We start from the raw sequence: 17,951 nt of genomic DNA on the forward strand, positions 1-17,951 counted from the left end.
GTAGTGCTTTTTGGCTGCTCTTGTGGCTGAAATGGTTGGAGGGCAGTCGTTGTAGCGTCACTTTGTGCACACTGGTGGCTGCTTGTTTCCAGATTATTTACAAAACCTAAACCCGAATACCATATAAAGTAAAGGCTACGTTAGCATATTTTTAACATCAATGGACTGAAGGGGGGCATATCAGAGCGGGGATAAAAATTAAATTTATTTAAATGATAATTTTAATATGTCAATATTTTAATAATTAAATGATAAATAAATACATCAATTAATAACAATTAAGTATTAAATTTAAAACATACTATATTAAATACCGAATTTACCAACAAGTATAATACATACCAGATTTAGTAGTATTGCACTAAAATTTTTAATGGTTAGACACTTATTTAACATTGTATTAAAGATACTCTGAATTCAATGTAGTTCAAAATCGAAATGTAATTAACAAGGATAACTACAACAAACACCAATGACTTTGGGATGTTAATATTCGAAATCTGTGTGTCTGTGTGATTGTTTGTTGTGGTCCCCGGCCAGGATACCATCGTCTTGAAGAAAACCAAATAAAAGAGAAACACGTGATATTTTAGTCATAAACTATCTTAATAAAAAACCAACAAAATATCTCCTCGAAGAAAGAGCTAGCATTTTCTTTGGATAAAGTTGTGGTTTGGTAAAATACAGATCACATCGTTTCAAAGGAAATAAAATAAATGCACCCACTTACTTTTTTTTTAATATTTAGGCCTTTATCATTAATCAGATGGATTCCACATACTAACAAGATAATAATATTATTGATTCCTAATCTATCTTCATGTCCTTATCTCAGTTATCTGTGTCAAAATTACAAAGACAATCAAATTTTGAAGAAGTATTTCTAACAACTCCCGCTTGATAATAGGAGTTTTATCATTTTTTTCCCCGGTGAAGGTTAGGGTTGAGGAGTGATAGTACTGGATATGTTATTTTAGTACTTGATCTCATTTTTATTTTTCACATTTTTTGAGAAAGAAAAAATAAAAATATTTTTAAAACGACGTTTGGCGCAATAAAAATAAAAAATAAAAATGAAAACGATTTTTTAGTTTAGCATAAAATGAGAGAAATAAAAAATAACTTTTAGTCGTTTTTCATTTTTTGTTTTCATTTTCTCCCCTCTCTCTCTCTCTCTCTCGAAAGAGAGACATTAATAGGTTTTTTTACACTGAAAATAATCTCTTGATAAAACTACCAAACGCATTTTTAAAAATGATTCTTGTCTAAGATTGAAAACGTTTTCATTTTCATTTTCATAAAAAAAAAATCATTTTAAAACGAGTTTCAAACGCGTCTGTTGTTAAGGACATGGCCATGCCCTTATTATGTTGTTAAGCGTAACATTTTTAAAGAGAAAATTAGGGAATCTACCCCTTAATTAACTTTTTTTAATCACTTTTAGAAAAATATTTAATAAATTTTTATAGTTAATTAAGGGGCTAATTGAGTATTTAGGAAATAAAGTGAGAAAAAATAATTAGTATCTCCCAAGTGGGATTAACTAATTTAAGTGACGGAGAGTAAGTTTTAGTTATACTCTAATCGGGTGTTCTAATCAGGACGAGATACTGTAGAGAATTATAATGAATAAATAAAACAATTTAGATAAAGTAATGGGAGCGTTTATTTACACCTTCGTTCTTCTTTTCATACACCATTTTTTTAATAAAGTTTTTTATTACTAAACTACTCCGTTATTAAAATTACTTTTCAGGACAAAGTTATTTTTGAAAAAAAATACTCGTTACAAAATTCATCTACTTTATGCTTTAAAAGATTGTTTTAACCTCTAAATAAATTATTTATAAATAATTTAAATAGACAATATGATAATTTAATAAATAATTATCGTCCATCTTTTTAACTCTCTTTCTATCTCACCAAAATAAAAAATTACTGGGCCTGTTTGTTTGTGTTTTCATTTTCATTTTTCACGGTTTTCAAAGCAAAAAAATGAAAACGGGTGTTAAAAACGTGTTTGGTGCAAATTTTTTTAAAAAACAAAACTAAAAACGTTTTTGTCTTTTTGTGGAAATCAGAAAACGAAAAAAAGGTGTTTTCATTTTCTCGTTTTCGTTTTCTATTTTCTGAAAACGGATTTCACTTTTTTTTTTTTCATTTTCTTCCCTCTTTTCTGAAACTGTTTTTGTATTATATATGTTTATTTAATATATTATTTATTTAATATATTTAATAATATTATTTATATAATATATATAATATATTATTTATTTAATATATTTAATAATATTATTTATTTAATATATTATTATTTAATATATTTGATAATGTTTTAATATATTATTATTTAATATATTATTACATGTTTTCAAAAATTAAACCACCAAACGCAGTTTCATTTTTTTTAAAACTGAAATCAATCTCTAAATAAAACTACCAAACGCATTTTCAGAAATAATTCAAAAATGAAACTAAAAACGTTTTCATTTTCGTACAGAAAACAAAAACGTTTTGAAATTAATTCCAAATGCACCCACTATAATCCTCTCATCAATCTCTCCAACTCTCTCCATCTCTCTTACTCTGTAGCCCTACTTCTTACAAAGTTCACGTACATATGGTGATATCTATAGAAAAGGAATATGCCATTGTGCCTTTTCAATCAAAGGCCAAACCAAAATATGCTTGAAATATAAAGCCTAGTCAAACACGATTTCATCATTTCAATGATAAGCTTTAAGTTCTGTTACAACAGAAATATGAATTTATAACATTAGGAATCCGTTAAAAAAAAAAAAGATAAACTTCGATTTGAAATGGGAATTTTAGTATGCTTCCATGATTAGCAATAAGCTTCCAGTTTTGTTACAACCGAAATCCACCTGCTGCAAGAATCTGAATTTCAAAAAAGGATCAAGAAACTTATCATGTTTTTTCCTTAGATTAATACACAAATTTAATCTAATAAAGCTCTTAGATATACTTTAAATTTCAAAAACCACTTTTGAAAAGATTTGAAAACCAAGAGAAAAACATTTAAAAAAATGTATGTTCTAAACATATGATAAATCCTTACTTTTTCTCTAAGTTTCAATATTTTTATCCTTATTCTTTCTGAAATTGATTATGAATATGTGTAATCCTTCCACACATTTTCTTATTTTTAATTTTTAAATTAGACCCAATCTTAAATCCTAAATAATATACAACGAGTTGAGTGTCGTGACAAGATATTAACACTAAAATACCTATCAGAAACCAAATAGCACCGCTCTAATGAGGGGCATTCCTCCTAGATTTTATTCTATCTTTCACAAATCGAGCCCATAAAGGGCCCAATAGGTTTGGTGCCGGTTGTGTGACTGTCACATATTCAGTCCAGTAAGGATGCTCGTGAAAGTTGGTCGGCGAGAAGAGATGAGAAGAGTCTTCCGACAACTCTAACCATATTAATCATGAAATTTTAATCAAAATAGTTAATAATTTAATTTTTTCTCGATTTAACTATTAGTTAAATAATTAGCCATTTTAAATAGTATATTTTACACTAACTAAATATAACTACTATGAAGAAGCTAGCTATTTTATTTTTTGTATTATTTTACTCTTTCAATTGTTATAAATGTAAAATTTCTTTTGTAAGTTTAATAGAATTATTTATGTTTTAAATTCAATAAATATTAAAATAATCTATATTTAGTTAAAATAAGAAGTATAGTTAGAGTGACTCATCAAAAAATTGTTAACTAAAATAGCTTTCTGACTTTTTAACTAGAATTTATTTAAAATTTAAAGAATTCCCTTAAAAATGCTCTTAAAAGCTTAAACTGTTTTGAAAATTAAGAGCGAGTTATCTTGCTTCTTTTATTATTATTATTATTATTATTATTTTCTTTTTATGACCCCTCTTTTGAGCTCTGTCCCACAATCCCACTAACCTTTTGTATTACTAGAATATTTGGTAGAAAGCATTTAGGATTCTGTTGCTATTAACAATAAATCAAGAAAAAGACAGATGAGTTTACTAATTATAACTTTCTATACAAAAAGTAGTTTGAGTCACTGTTGGGGATTCTATCAATCTCCAAAATATTTTTAAACGTTTGGTTCATAGATTTAGAATTATGATTCAGAATTATTTTCATTTTACGTGTATTTTTTATGAGAAAAAATATTATAGCGAATCACGAATCATGACACGAATCTCCTTTCAAAACGCAAGGCTAGTAACTCTAATAGCCTTTATAGAAATGATAATTTTGTTCTAACATCATTGCTTTTCACAATAACTGTATACTCTTCTCGTAAATATTAGAACTACTATTATATTTATGGGACATAATAAATTGCCTTGCATTGGCCGTCAGCTGATTTAAAGAAGACTAGTGCGAGTATGATGGGATTACTTGTCATCAGTCCTATTTTGTTGACATAACATATTTTTTATTCCACATATCCACTGTATACCTAAGACAAATTCCAAGAATGTGATCTTTTTTTGAGGAATATGCCACAGCCATATGAATTACACAAAACTCATGGTCAATTTTATGCCGCACCCGCTATATATATATATATAGACACACACACAACATTTTCGCGACAAATTTATATATGGCCCCAAAAAAATAAAAACTTTATTTTACCCACAAAAAGTATTCGTTTGGTTGGAGGATTCAAACCATGTGATTCGAACCATTTTTGATTTACGTGTATTTTTTATGAGAGAAAATACTGTAACGAACTACAAATCATGATTCGAATCAAGGAACGAATCCCTCTGCCAAATGTCAATTTGTTAAAATAAAATTCAATATGCTTTTCATGTCTAATAGCCGCCAACTATTGCATTAAAGTAAGCCTACTTTTTATTGTTCCCTTTATTATTTTTTTTTTATTTCTTGATTTTTCTCACTTGTTTATGTCATCATATTTTAGAATAATTAGGTTGGGAGAATCTCAAGGTTATGCATTACAATATATTTATGTTTAAAGAGCAATAACTAAGTATTCTAGAATATTGATTTTTGTATTTACGCTAAAATTTTGTCCCTTTTCTTTTCTCACTCTATTTTATTTGTTTTATTTTCTAAACATAAATATTATTTCTTTGTGATAACATTATAATAATAATAATAAATATGCATGGTAAGAAATGACATGGAATACATTTACAAATTAAGTAGGATAATTGGAAATATTTAATTATTCAAATTTAATTTAATAGAAGCATATATTACATCTATAGTTCCATACAAAATAAGAAAATATCAATACTAAAAGAAACTTATTTGTGGTAAATGTATATGGAATATGTTCTTGATTTAATGCACAATTTTGATCTTATTAAAAAACAAATAAATATATAGTGCACTCTATCAATTTTTTTCCCTTAAAATTACGTTTTTCACTGAAATCAATATTTTCATGAAGTATCAATCTTTGCCGAAATTTCCACTGAAATTTCCCTTATATTCTTCCTCTTTTAGACACTACTACGCATTTTACTTAGTCTTTTAATTTATAGTATCAAATGATTTATGTGTTATTAATTATTTTCGAGTTTGTTAAAGTTTAATTTTTAAATTCAATTTGTTAAGATAAATTTTCAAACGTTTCACTAATTTACGTAAAAATTGACCGATAACGATATTTTCATCAAAATTTCCATAAATTTTAGACACTGGTATTTCAACCAACACCCACTTTTTGATCCTTTGATAATTTAACACTTTTAACACAAGACAAACTTACAAGGACCAAAGAGAGAGAGAGAGAAAGAGAGAGAGAGAGAGAGAGAGAGAGGGAGAGAGAGAGAGAGAGAGAGAGAGAGAGAGAGAGAGAGAGAGATGAAAAACTTTAGCACAATAGAACCTTAACATAAAGAACTTGTTAGGAAAAAAAGAATTAACACAATACCACACATAGCGGATTAGTATTGGACCAGTTTAGTACTACATATAAACCAAGGAACCTTGCCATATATGGGGAAGATGCTCATATTATGCTTCTGAAAAATTCCATTCTGATCTGTACTTCTCCCACACTAAATTCGGATTCCCAAATCCAATGGCCATATGTGGTTCCAAAGAATGTGGTTCCTGACTCCACCAACAATGAAGGGCTATTCTGTTGAGTCTTGCCTGCCATTGATACCACACAAGTGTTAGAAGTGAGAGACGAGGCCTTTGATAGGAATAGTGCTTCAGGAATTTTTACCCACTAAGGTATTAATCATGCCAAATTGGAATATCATTCATGAGAAACAATATACCAAATCTTTCACGTAAAAGCATGCAAGTTTTATGTTGGTTGTTGTGAGGAAGCAAAGGGGCATAAGATGCAATAAGATCTTTGTAGCCACTTATGCCTAATATTGTCACTAGTAGAAATTTCGGGTTTTAATGACCGTTAATAACCATCGTTAAAAGTCTACATCGTCGCCTAATCACGAATTGTTAAATGTCTATACGATATTACGACGATTTTTATCCGTTGTTAAATAAAACATTAGATGAAAAAACCGTCGTATAAGATATTCTCAAAATGTCAAAGTGAGCGATTACCGAGCACATTAGATGACAGTTTCAAAAATGGGTATATAGACGGTTTATTCACGAATTATATGTGGAATATGTACAAAAAAAAATTGATGCTATTTTTTGTTCTTTTCTCACGGGTTGGCCTATTAATCCTATGTGTTATCAACATTTTAGCCACATTTAACACAACTCATATAACATAAAAAATGTTACAAATATAACATAAACATATATTACATTTTCAATTCCAAATGTATACAATAAGTTATAACATTTATTCTCTTACAAATTCTGCCCATTCTTCTATAACTTGTACCAAATGCTCATTAGTATATGGGTCTTTACTTTTAGATTATTGACACATACTTCTATTATATCACGCATATAGTGTAAGACAAAGAAACCGCATTTTTTGTGCCCTCTTGTGTTGATATTTACTGAAAATTACTAAAATTACTCAGTATTTCATTTAGGTATTCTTTTAGTTCAAGTAATTTAATGAACGGAATTATACGCATGAACACTTACCTTTGGTATAAGAAATTTTGTTAACCCATCATCATGTCGGTCAAACTCAAGGGTTGTTTAGGTCTTCCAAGTACGCAACGCATTCATGAATGATGAAACAATATCAATAAATTATTAAAAGAATAATGTACATTAGATGTTCTAATGTAATAAAGAATGCTAAACTTATAGAGCAATCATCGTTTTGAAGTCTGGGCGTGGTTTTTTTCCTAGCGGATCCAACCAAACCACTCTATCTTGCACTGGAGATACCATACCCACATAGCTCTAAAGCTCATTCCCCTCTTTTCAGATTGGGTTGTTTTTTTTTTTTTCATCAAATTTAACTTCAATTTTTTATCCACTATCCGTCATTCGGGCAACCATACGCATCATGATTGTCCTTCGTTTTCCATCATCATCCGGATTAAATTTGGGAGGCGGCCTTTTCTGAAGTTCAAATGCATTTTCACCCTCGGAAGGGCCATCATCCCCGAAGAACTCTGTGTGGTGTTAATTTCTTGCTCAAACCAATCAGGTCCCGCCATGTTTCTAAGAATGGATATACAATTAAATACAATTACTCTAATCCTAAACTAATCAAATTACTTTAATTTTGTAAACCTAAATTAAAAATTACTAATATTAAAATTTTTAAAATCACATTTAAACATTATATATTCAGATAAGACAAATTAAGACAATTACAACTTGCAATACTAATAATAATATTTTTAAAAAATAAACTAATAAAAACCGTCGTCTAATTATAAACTAAGTCATTCAATTATCTAATACTAAATTAGTTAAATCACAACTAAGTCTTTCAAGTTTGTAATCCTAAACTAAAAATTATTCATATTGAAACTTTTCAAACATTATATATTCGAATAATACAAATTAAAACAACTACAACTAGCAAATAACAACAAAAAAATTTTAAAAAATTAAATTAATAAAAACCATCATCTAATAATTTAACCTAATTGAACTCTACTTAACCGTCATCTTATATAAACTTTGAACATTTGATCTAATAATCAACTAATTGTAAATTGATGAATACATTAAAATCATACCTCTAAATGCCGTGTTCGGAAGTTGTTGGTGGAGGAGAGAAGCTGGAATGACGTCGACGGTGGCGGAGGAGAAATATTCTAACTTCGTGTGGACTTCGACGGTGGAAATGCGTGGTGGCAGAAATGAGAGAGGGAAGGAGGTCGACGGAGCAAAAGAGAGAGGAAGAAGGTTGGGTAGAGAAGGGGAAGGTGGAATGGGGTGGGTTTTCCGATGGAAGAGCGGCGGTTTGGGTGAAATCGCAATGAAGGAAGAGAAAAAGAGAGAGAAAGCGGTGTGAGTTTGTGTTCGGGGAAGTCTAGGTTAAGGGTTTGATAATTTTAATTTTAGAAATCACATCCATATTAGATGACAGTTTTTAAAAAAACCACCATCTAAGATATAATATTTAACGACGGTTTTTTGAAAAACTGTCGTGACGTCGTCTAATTCTCTGCGCCAACTATACAAATTTTGTCAGAAGGATTAACGACGATTTTTTTTTATAAAAACTGTCGTTAAATATGCATGCGAGCAGGTGTAAAGTGGTAGAAGTTTTTGTTTCTTTTGTTTCTTTTTTTGTTTGTTCTTTTTTCTTTAAATTCATTTTTTTAAATGTTTCTACTTCACTTTGGTTTGGGGCTCTCATAGATTGTTCCCTCTAAAAGTTACTGATAGAGCAATGATGAGTTCAATATCCATCATTTTTAACATTTTCTTTTATTAAAAGCAAAAAATACGCAGTGTGCTCTATTTTATTGAATTACTATTTAAATAATATCGGAGTGATAAATAGTGTCGAAGCTAATATTTTACTCTAATGGAGCGGGTCTATATATTTTTTTCTAAAACATAAATAACATAAAAAGATATACAATAAATTATATTATAATAATTTTCAAGAACTATTAGATATATATTGAGAATTTTATTATATAAAAAAAATACCCCATTGTTAGGTTTTGTATTGAAACTTTAAATTTTTTTAATATATAAAAAGGTATTACTTTTGTATACCTCTTTTATTTTGATGTAATTTTGATTAATTTAGCGTTTGGAATTGTGCATTACCAATAAGAATACTCTACCATAGATTTTTTTTTTCACTTCAATATCTTACATTTTGATGAGATAAAAAAATTATACCTTATATTATATACTTGTCACATTTATAGCTTCTGATTTTCAAATCATACTCCATCTTATATTTTCTTAACCAACAGTCAATTTAACTATAAAACAGATCCTAATTAACGCCACCAATAAAATAAAAGAATTAGAAAAAACAATTACAACATGTTTAGAATACTCAGGTCTTTTTCATAGTCAAACTCAAACTTGGAGGAAAGAAATGTAATTTAATATAAATTTAAAATATGATAATATAAATGTGATGTAGTAAAAAATATAAGATATCATAAAAGGTATTGCAATGGCTCGTGAATAAAATGAATAAACTTGTTTATAAATAAAATCTAGAAATAAAATGAAGAAAAATGGTAAAAGTCAGTTGGGACATATATGAGATTATTAAATTTTAAGGGGGGTAAAATAAAAGTTAGAATCTTTTAAAGGTTCAAATTTTTATTTTTAAACAGCCCCCCACTCGGTACCATGTGCCTTCGCCCCTGGTGATACCTTGTACTTAAAAAAAACCTCTGAATAGTACTCTTGGATCTTTTTTGGGATACAAAAAATCTTATGTATGTCCTCTAAATCTAAAATCATAGTAAAAAGGCCAATAATAATAATAAATTCTCTATAAAAATTGAAAAAAAAAAACCAAATTGATCTTAGAATATATATATATATATATATATCTAATCTAATTTATCTAACATACATAAAAGAGTCAAAGCTCTTTTTATGGAGCTGCCACGCGGCGCCTATTTTTTTTTTCTATTTTTTCTATTTTTAATTTTCAATATTTTTTTATTTTTTTACATTTTAATTTTTGTGTGTTTCTTAAAAATGTATTTTTTTTCTCACTTTACTCCAATAAAAGTAATTTTTCGCATGTGTTCTTATTTTATTTTTTTATTAATTATTAAAATAATTTTCTTTAAATTTATCCTACTTAATTATTTTTTTGTGTAATTCTTATCATATCAAAGATTATTTTTACACATATTTCGTTTTAAAATAAATTTAAAAATCCTTAAATGGTGGTATAAATAAATTTTTCGTTATTTAGTAAATAATATATTTTTAAGTATCTCTAACATGGTAATACATGACCTGAAATCTCTTGGTCTAGTGACACTAAGAGTGTGGGTGGGGTGAGATTGGGTGGAATGTTGCAAGTTCAATCCTATATTATATGAGAAAAAAAACATGACAATACCTTTGGAATATTTTAAAAAACTAATCCAGTGAAAAACTACACTCAAACTAACCAAATCTATGGAATTTTAGGTGTTAAAGAAATAAGCTTTATTTAAAAGGGCATAAAGGATATTTTGTCTTAAAAGCAGGCACGTGTTACTGGAAGGTATTTTTTAAGTAGACGTGTCTGATTTGTTATTATCTACGTACTACTATTATCTATCCACTAATTTTATAAAACACATTATATTAGTATAATACTCCTTTTTCTAAAATTATATTTAGAATGTTAAAAGACACCAAAACAACACACCCCATATAATACAATAAGCGGAATAAACTATCATATTATCATGAACTATATATGTTACGCTATCAAAATGTCTATCTTTGATTTGTCATGTCACAGTGGTCCTAAGCATCCAAATAGTACTTTAAAAAGAAAAAGCATCCAAATAGTGATCAAGGCAAAAAAAAAAGAGACAAATATTTTTTAAATTACACGAGTCTTAAATTTTTATATCTTATTCTTAATTAATACTTTTAGTTAAAAATTATATTAATTAAAAATAAATGATAAAAATAATACTTATACACTCTTGAACGTAATTTCAGTTATTTATCAAAAAAATTTAATAATTGTGTTATTTGGGTATTGGTCTTTTGGCAAAGCAAAACCAAAATGGTGAAAATATTCATTTTCATTTCAATGAAACCAATAGATGTTCCTTGGCATTTTCTATGCCCAAATTGCTTAGGTTTTCCAATTGAACGACTTGACTTATAGCCGGCTTCTCTCCGTGGAATTGGATATCATCTGTCCATTGTTCTTGCTTACTCTCACAAAATGAAGTACCGAATATTCTCTTTCTTTATTTATGCAAAAGTTATTAACAATTTGGACACTTGACGGAAACAGAGATATCAAATTTAAGAAAAGATTCTCTTCATATGTAATCTTATACCAAAGACAAAAATATAATAATAATAATAATTTCGTGAACATCAGTAAAATGTCGAGATTCAAAACAGCTTGCTAGCATCAAAATCAACCGATTCAATTATTTTTCAAGCCAGGCAAGTTAATCAGTAATTTATTCTCTGTCAACCGTTAATCACTAAATTATTGTCCATCTATTACATCCACTTCAAGTTCAATCACAAATGCTTGTCAACTTCTAATGTCATTTTTCTAGTTAAAGAACAACAATAAATTTATAAGGGCCCGTTTAGTTCGCTGATTCGAATTAAGATGTGATTTTTTATGAGAGCTTTTTATTGTAACAAAAAAATTAGACGTGATTGTTTTTTAGAGTTTTTTACTGTAGCAAAACTCGAATCGGTGAAATGAACAGAATCTAATATGATGTTTGGTTGGAAGATTCAAACTATGATTTGAATCATAGTTCATGGTTCGTTATAGTGTTTTCTCTCACAAAAAATACACGTAAATCACAAATAATTCTAATAACATAATTCTAATCCATAAATTAAACGTCTCAACTTATTGACTTGGAAAGTGGAAACCTCATCAGCAGAGACGTGATAACTCGATTTTGTACAAACAACAAAGAGATAAACACTTCCTTTACATTTTTTTTTTGTTCAACCATGTATGAATCTATGATAATGGATACTTAATTAATCCGTTCCATTTGTCGCTATCTACAATTGTAACAAGTACATGAATGATGAGTAGCAAAACAAAACAAAAAAAGTAAAGTGCTTTTGTCTTGTATTATAAAATTTGGAACTGGATAGTAAAGATAATTGTATACCATTTAATCATGGTATCAAAACTCTATGGACTCAAGGAAAGAAAATGAAATAAAATAAAATAAAACTCTATGGACTCGAACATCAATCATAGATTGCACAAATAGTTCACTGGTGATATTGATCTTCAGCCAAAAAAAAAAAAAAGTGACATGAATTCTGCTCTAACTTATTCGATGATAAGTGTAAATAAGCTCGAGTAGAAATTTTTTTTGTTTTGTTTTTTGCTGATCAAAAGGTAAAGTGCAACTTATAAAGTCTAATTTTTAACCTGCACCGCTCTTTTTTTTTTTTTTTTTGTGTAAATTGGGATTAAATATTTTGTATATAGGTGGTATATTCGAATACCAACTCTAAAAATCACATTTCTTTAATTTACCCAGTGACAAGAGCCTAATAAAATCTTCTCCTATCTCCATTATCCCCCATTTTTACTTTTAGAAATGAAAAATTGATGTCCTTAGTCTAATCTTCCATTACCCAAAAAGGATATAATGGAGAGAGATGTAATGGATCCAAAAGCCTAAAGGAAAGAGCACGTGAAAGCAAGTGCCAAAAGAATCAAAAAGTCCAAATGAAATTAAGCATATCCACTATGTTGGAAAATTAGATTAGGATATCCTGCTCCTACCACACAAGCTGATGAGGAGGAAGATAGCTGAAAGATGAACTTTATGCTTATATATTGAATAAATACAGAAACTTTATGGAGATGATTTTTTTTTAATTTTATTATTATTTTTTTTTTTATAGAGGTGTAACATGACTAGCTACAATTCATTAAATCTTAAGAACAATAGAAAAAAAAATATTATCAGGACAATTTTCAGTCAATATATACTCTCGCTCTTGGAAGAAATAGACTTGGCTAGTGAGTGGGCAACCTCATAATACTGTTGAGTAATAAAACACTCGGAGGAAATTATAACGCATGCTACCAATATTTAAGACTTTGTTCATTTCATGACTCAAATCATATTGTTACAGTATTTTTTTTTATAAAAATTTAAATTTAACTTTTTTATTATAGTGTTTTTTTTTCTCACATACACAACTTAAGTTATGATTTGAATTATGCAAATGAATATACCCTAAGATTTTTATATTTATATCACTGAATTTTTAATAGATTTGATTTTTTCTAGTGAATCAATGAAATAGATTTTAAATTTATGCTATATATCCAATGGCATAAATGAAATCACTTTAATGATATTTATGCCACTCAATGACATAAATGTAAAGATGACATCAACCGGAACCAACACTAACAAAATGACTCACTTCAACGACTACAAGACCATTAGTCGTCCAAATGGATAGATGGTTAACAGAAAAAACAACTTTAGAAGATGATTGAAGATATAAAAAGAAGCATGTCTTTTTTTTGCTATTTTCTTTTAGAATATAAGGGAATTTTTCTAGTGGTTTTTTTTTTTTTTAGAATATTAGTGTTGTTTGTTTATTAACCGTCAAATTTTTTAATCTAATATAACTTTTAATCAGATGTAATACAAATTTAACAATTAATAAACATGAAATATCAATATTCTCTAAAAAAAAAAAACACCCGAAAAATCCAGAATATAATCAAAAGCATATTTTGTTTATATAACAAATTCGTACATATTTTTTACCTTTTCTTTTCATGAAAAGGTCATTTTTTGGACCTTAGGTGATTACTTTCTAACCCTACCACAGCGGATATTCTCACTTTCCACACAAAGAATATATGAGCAATTCGTGGATTTAAAATTTCGTCTTTTATGCGTGATAGATGTGCTGCAACTGCACCGCTTTACTTCTTATCGATTATCAAAGTCTCGTTAATTTTATCGATTTGAATTTTTAATTCCAGTTTTACTAAAGTTAAAAGCTCTTATAAAAAGTAACATCTAATTTTTTTGCTACAGTTAAAAACTCTCATATAAAATCACATTTCAACTCGAATCAGCGAATGTTACCCAAAAGATTCACAACCGTGGATTCAATCAATATGTATACGTTCTTCTAAAGGATCAAAACATACACCTACTAATAAATTATATTATCAACATATAACTAATAAAATAATGAAAAACCATTTATCCAATTTGATCATTAGACTCGAGCAATATGATGAAAGTAGAATGAAAAAACAATTACAGTCATAGAACTTTGGTTGCATATAATTTTTTCCATTTATTCCTCTTATTTATTTATTTATTTATTTCTCATGACAGGATATTGATACTTTAACTCCTTAAATTCTATGTTTGGTTATATGGCTTTATAACCTTTTCTTCAATCTCTAAATGAAATTGGGTTTTTTAAAAGTAAATAAAACTGGATTTAGGTAACTTTCCAATTACATTATTAAGGAAGGATACACATACAAGTCTTGTTAAGAGGCATAAATTAAAAAGTTAAATTCATGAATAGTCATAATTTTTTTCTCTTTCTACAGTTAGTCTTTATAGTCAATTTATCTTGTGAATAGTTTCTGAACCCAAAACCTTTTTTTTTTTTTTTAAATGATCAATTTGTTAAATTTTAGATGAAAATCATTGACTTTGTCTCCTAAAAGATCTTTAAATTAGTTTCTCTCTATTAAATTTAATCCCTAAACTTAAAAGAAAAAATATATGCCAAAATTACTTCATTTTTAAATAAATGGATGTAAAAAAAACATTTAATATGAAAGCTATACTAAACTTAGTCTCTAAACTTAAAAAAAAAAGTGATTCTATTGAATGCATTAAATTTCTAAATAACCCAATATAAACAATAATATTTTTTTTGTTACAGTATATAAAAGGATATTATAAAATAATCGTGCGATACACTTTGTTGTATTATGAATTGTGCTTTGCAGTTAATTGCTTTTACTCTTTTATAGGGAATTTTTTCCTCGTAATTTTGGTGTGAAAGATTCTAATAAATGGTTAAGATATATTTACGAATTGTCTTCTTGGTTGAATTTTAAATGTGTTGGGTTTCATCTTTTTGTTTTGTTTTGAATTAAATTAGTTTGTAGTTTTATTTTTTAATAAAAATTTGTTTTTTCATAAGAAAATAAAAAACTAAAGGGACAGATTGAGAGATAAAAGGATTAAAATGGGTATAATGCAAAAGATATTTATAAAAATATACGTCTTTAAAGTTATTATTATCATATAATAATAATATGGAAACATTTATTAATACGGTAGGGCAATTATAATCTCTCAAAAAAATATCAAAATTACACATGTAAATAAATAGATAAAAAAACTCAAATATATGTAGCAAAAGAAAACTAATTTTGATTTTTTTATTTATTTTAAGAACTAAATTTTGTACAGCTTCTTTATTTAATGTTTTCTATCTACTTATTTAAAAAATAACTAGTTTTAGTATTTTTTTTTTCAATTTAGGGATTAAATTTAGTACAACTCTTAACATAAACACTATTCTTAAAGAGTAATAATAATTTAAGGACTTTTTATGAGATAAAATTAACAATTTTCATCTAAAATTTAATAAAAGAACCATTTATACTTTTTGAGTTCATGGACTATTTATAAAATAAAGTGATTATAAAGACTAATTGTAGAATGAGCAACAAAAAGTTTAAGGACTATTCAAAAATTTAACTCTTAATTAAACATCTTAAGTATTGATATATATATATATATATATACACATAAAAGTTCAATCCTCTCCTTATAAAGTATAAAAACAAACCCGCATATTCTTTAAATAAAGAAAAATTCTCTGGTACGTCATTGCACTAATATGTTAGGTTTTTTTAATCATTAGATATGCATACTTTTTTTATTTTTACGTGATTTTATGCAGATTCAACAGTTAGAAAACCTGGCCTATCGATGTGTTGAAGTACTAGAGAATGTCCCTTAAACAAAATGATAAACATCAATTTATCAAGAATTTACCCACTTAACAGGTTGAATTTTTAAGATAAAAACTTAAGTCCTTGAAAAATCTAATTTTTATCATACCCTCGCATGAATATATATAATTTTTACTCCCCTCCCCCTCTATATTGGAGAAGGCTCGGTGACTATTTATGTGTAGTTCAAATCAACATGGATCTGTTTATTTTAAGGATCCTACATGGTTAAAACTATGGTTATTAGTCATGTTATAATGTTTTTCTCTTACAAAAAATTTAAATTTAAAAAATGAAAATAATGAACCATAATTTGAACCCATAAATCAAACGGACCCCAAATTTATTAAATCCATTCTCAACTTGAGGAAAAATTAGAAAACCAAAATAGCCTCCGATGACATTTCCTTTCCTGCGCTGCTCATTTGCTTCATGGAGGGCCGAAGTTCAAAGTTGCCTTTGGGTGGGTCATCGGACTCCAAACTTTTTTGCAGCATCTTGAGGAGCATGGATGACTTGCTGATGATGCTGGTGGAAGGTGAGGTTGGTTTTTGGTTGGGTTTTGATGCTTGATTGTGGGGAGGTCTTGGCTTGTTCGACTGCTAGTTTTGAATGTGTCTGAGCTACAACTCAGGGTTTTTCATTCTTGGCGTCACGATTCTTCTGGTGAGGCACGTGCACCTGTTGATGTTTGGCACCGGCTTGTGTTATGTGTGTTACTTATATTTTTCTACTAACGGCGGTGTAGAATTCATTATTTGCATATCTCTGGCATGTATTTTGGTTTTGTTGTGTAATAACGAAGGTGGTTCTTATATTTTTGATGTAGGCTGTATTTTTAGTCTCCTAGATTTGCTTCTATACAGTATAGTGTGTAGCCTTAGTGCTATAAGTCTCTTGATCTTAGTTAATTGAACATTGATTATGGAGTTAGTCGCTGTAAATCAACTTATTTCAGGAAGAACCAACTAACTCTAAATTTGAGTGACACTTCATCGCTAAACACAAATCATCCGTTGATTCTTCAATATTAGTCAGTTCGGATCTCCATTTGGTTTCACCCAAGCTTCATCTTGGTCGTGGATAAATCACCTAGATTATTAAAAGAGCTACATGTGTGCTTATTATTTAGTGTAGCTATTTGGTTTTTCGTTGTTAAAACCTGTTACCCATTTTGTCTCATTGAGTGTTTTATTTATAATTACTGGTGGAACTGGTTAATCTACATGGTTGAGTTTTTTGGGATCATTGACAATACTATATGTCTCATTTATATTGCAATTTCTCTTTAAAAAAAAATAAAAAAACAAACGAAAAACAATCTCATGTTCTACTCTAGATCATGTCTTTGTTTTTACCGATAGTGTCCATGACTAAAATCTTATCATGTTCCAAGGAAAATAATGTGCGTGTTTGGAACCATTTTTAAAAACAGTTTTCATGTATTTTGAGAAGCAAAAAATAAAACGACGTTTGTTTAGCAAATGTTTTGAAAACAAAAATGAAAATAAAAACAGTGAGAATGACTTTTTTGAAAGACTTAGAAAACAATTCAAAATTGTTTTCACTTTTCTATTTTCATTTTTTAGTACTTAGCAATAATATTATAATATATTAATTAATAAACATGATTTTACTTTTTTTATTATACTTAAAATAATTTCTTAAAAAACCAACCAAACGCAATTTTGATAATCGGTTACAGAATAATTCTAAAAACAATCTCATTTTTACTTTTTATTAAAAATAAAATAATTTAGAAACTAATTTTAAACGCGCCCAATAAATTCCCAACAAATTCTTATCCTAAACCTTTTGTATAGCTATATCACTTATTTACACACAATTTGGTTTATCTTCAAGCACGCAAA

This window comes from Morus notabilis, unplaced genomic scaffold (assembly GCF_000414095.1).
Source record: "Morus notabilis unplaced genomic scaffold, ASM41409v2 Scaffold382, whole genome shotgun sequence".
Lineage (NCBI taxonomy): Eukaryota > Viridiplantae > Streptophyta > Magnoliopsida > Rosales > Moraceae > Morus > Morus notabilis.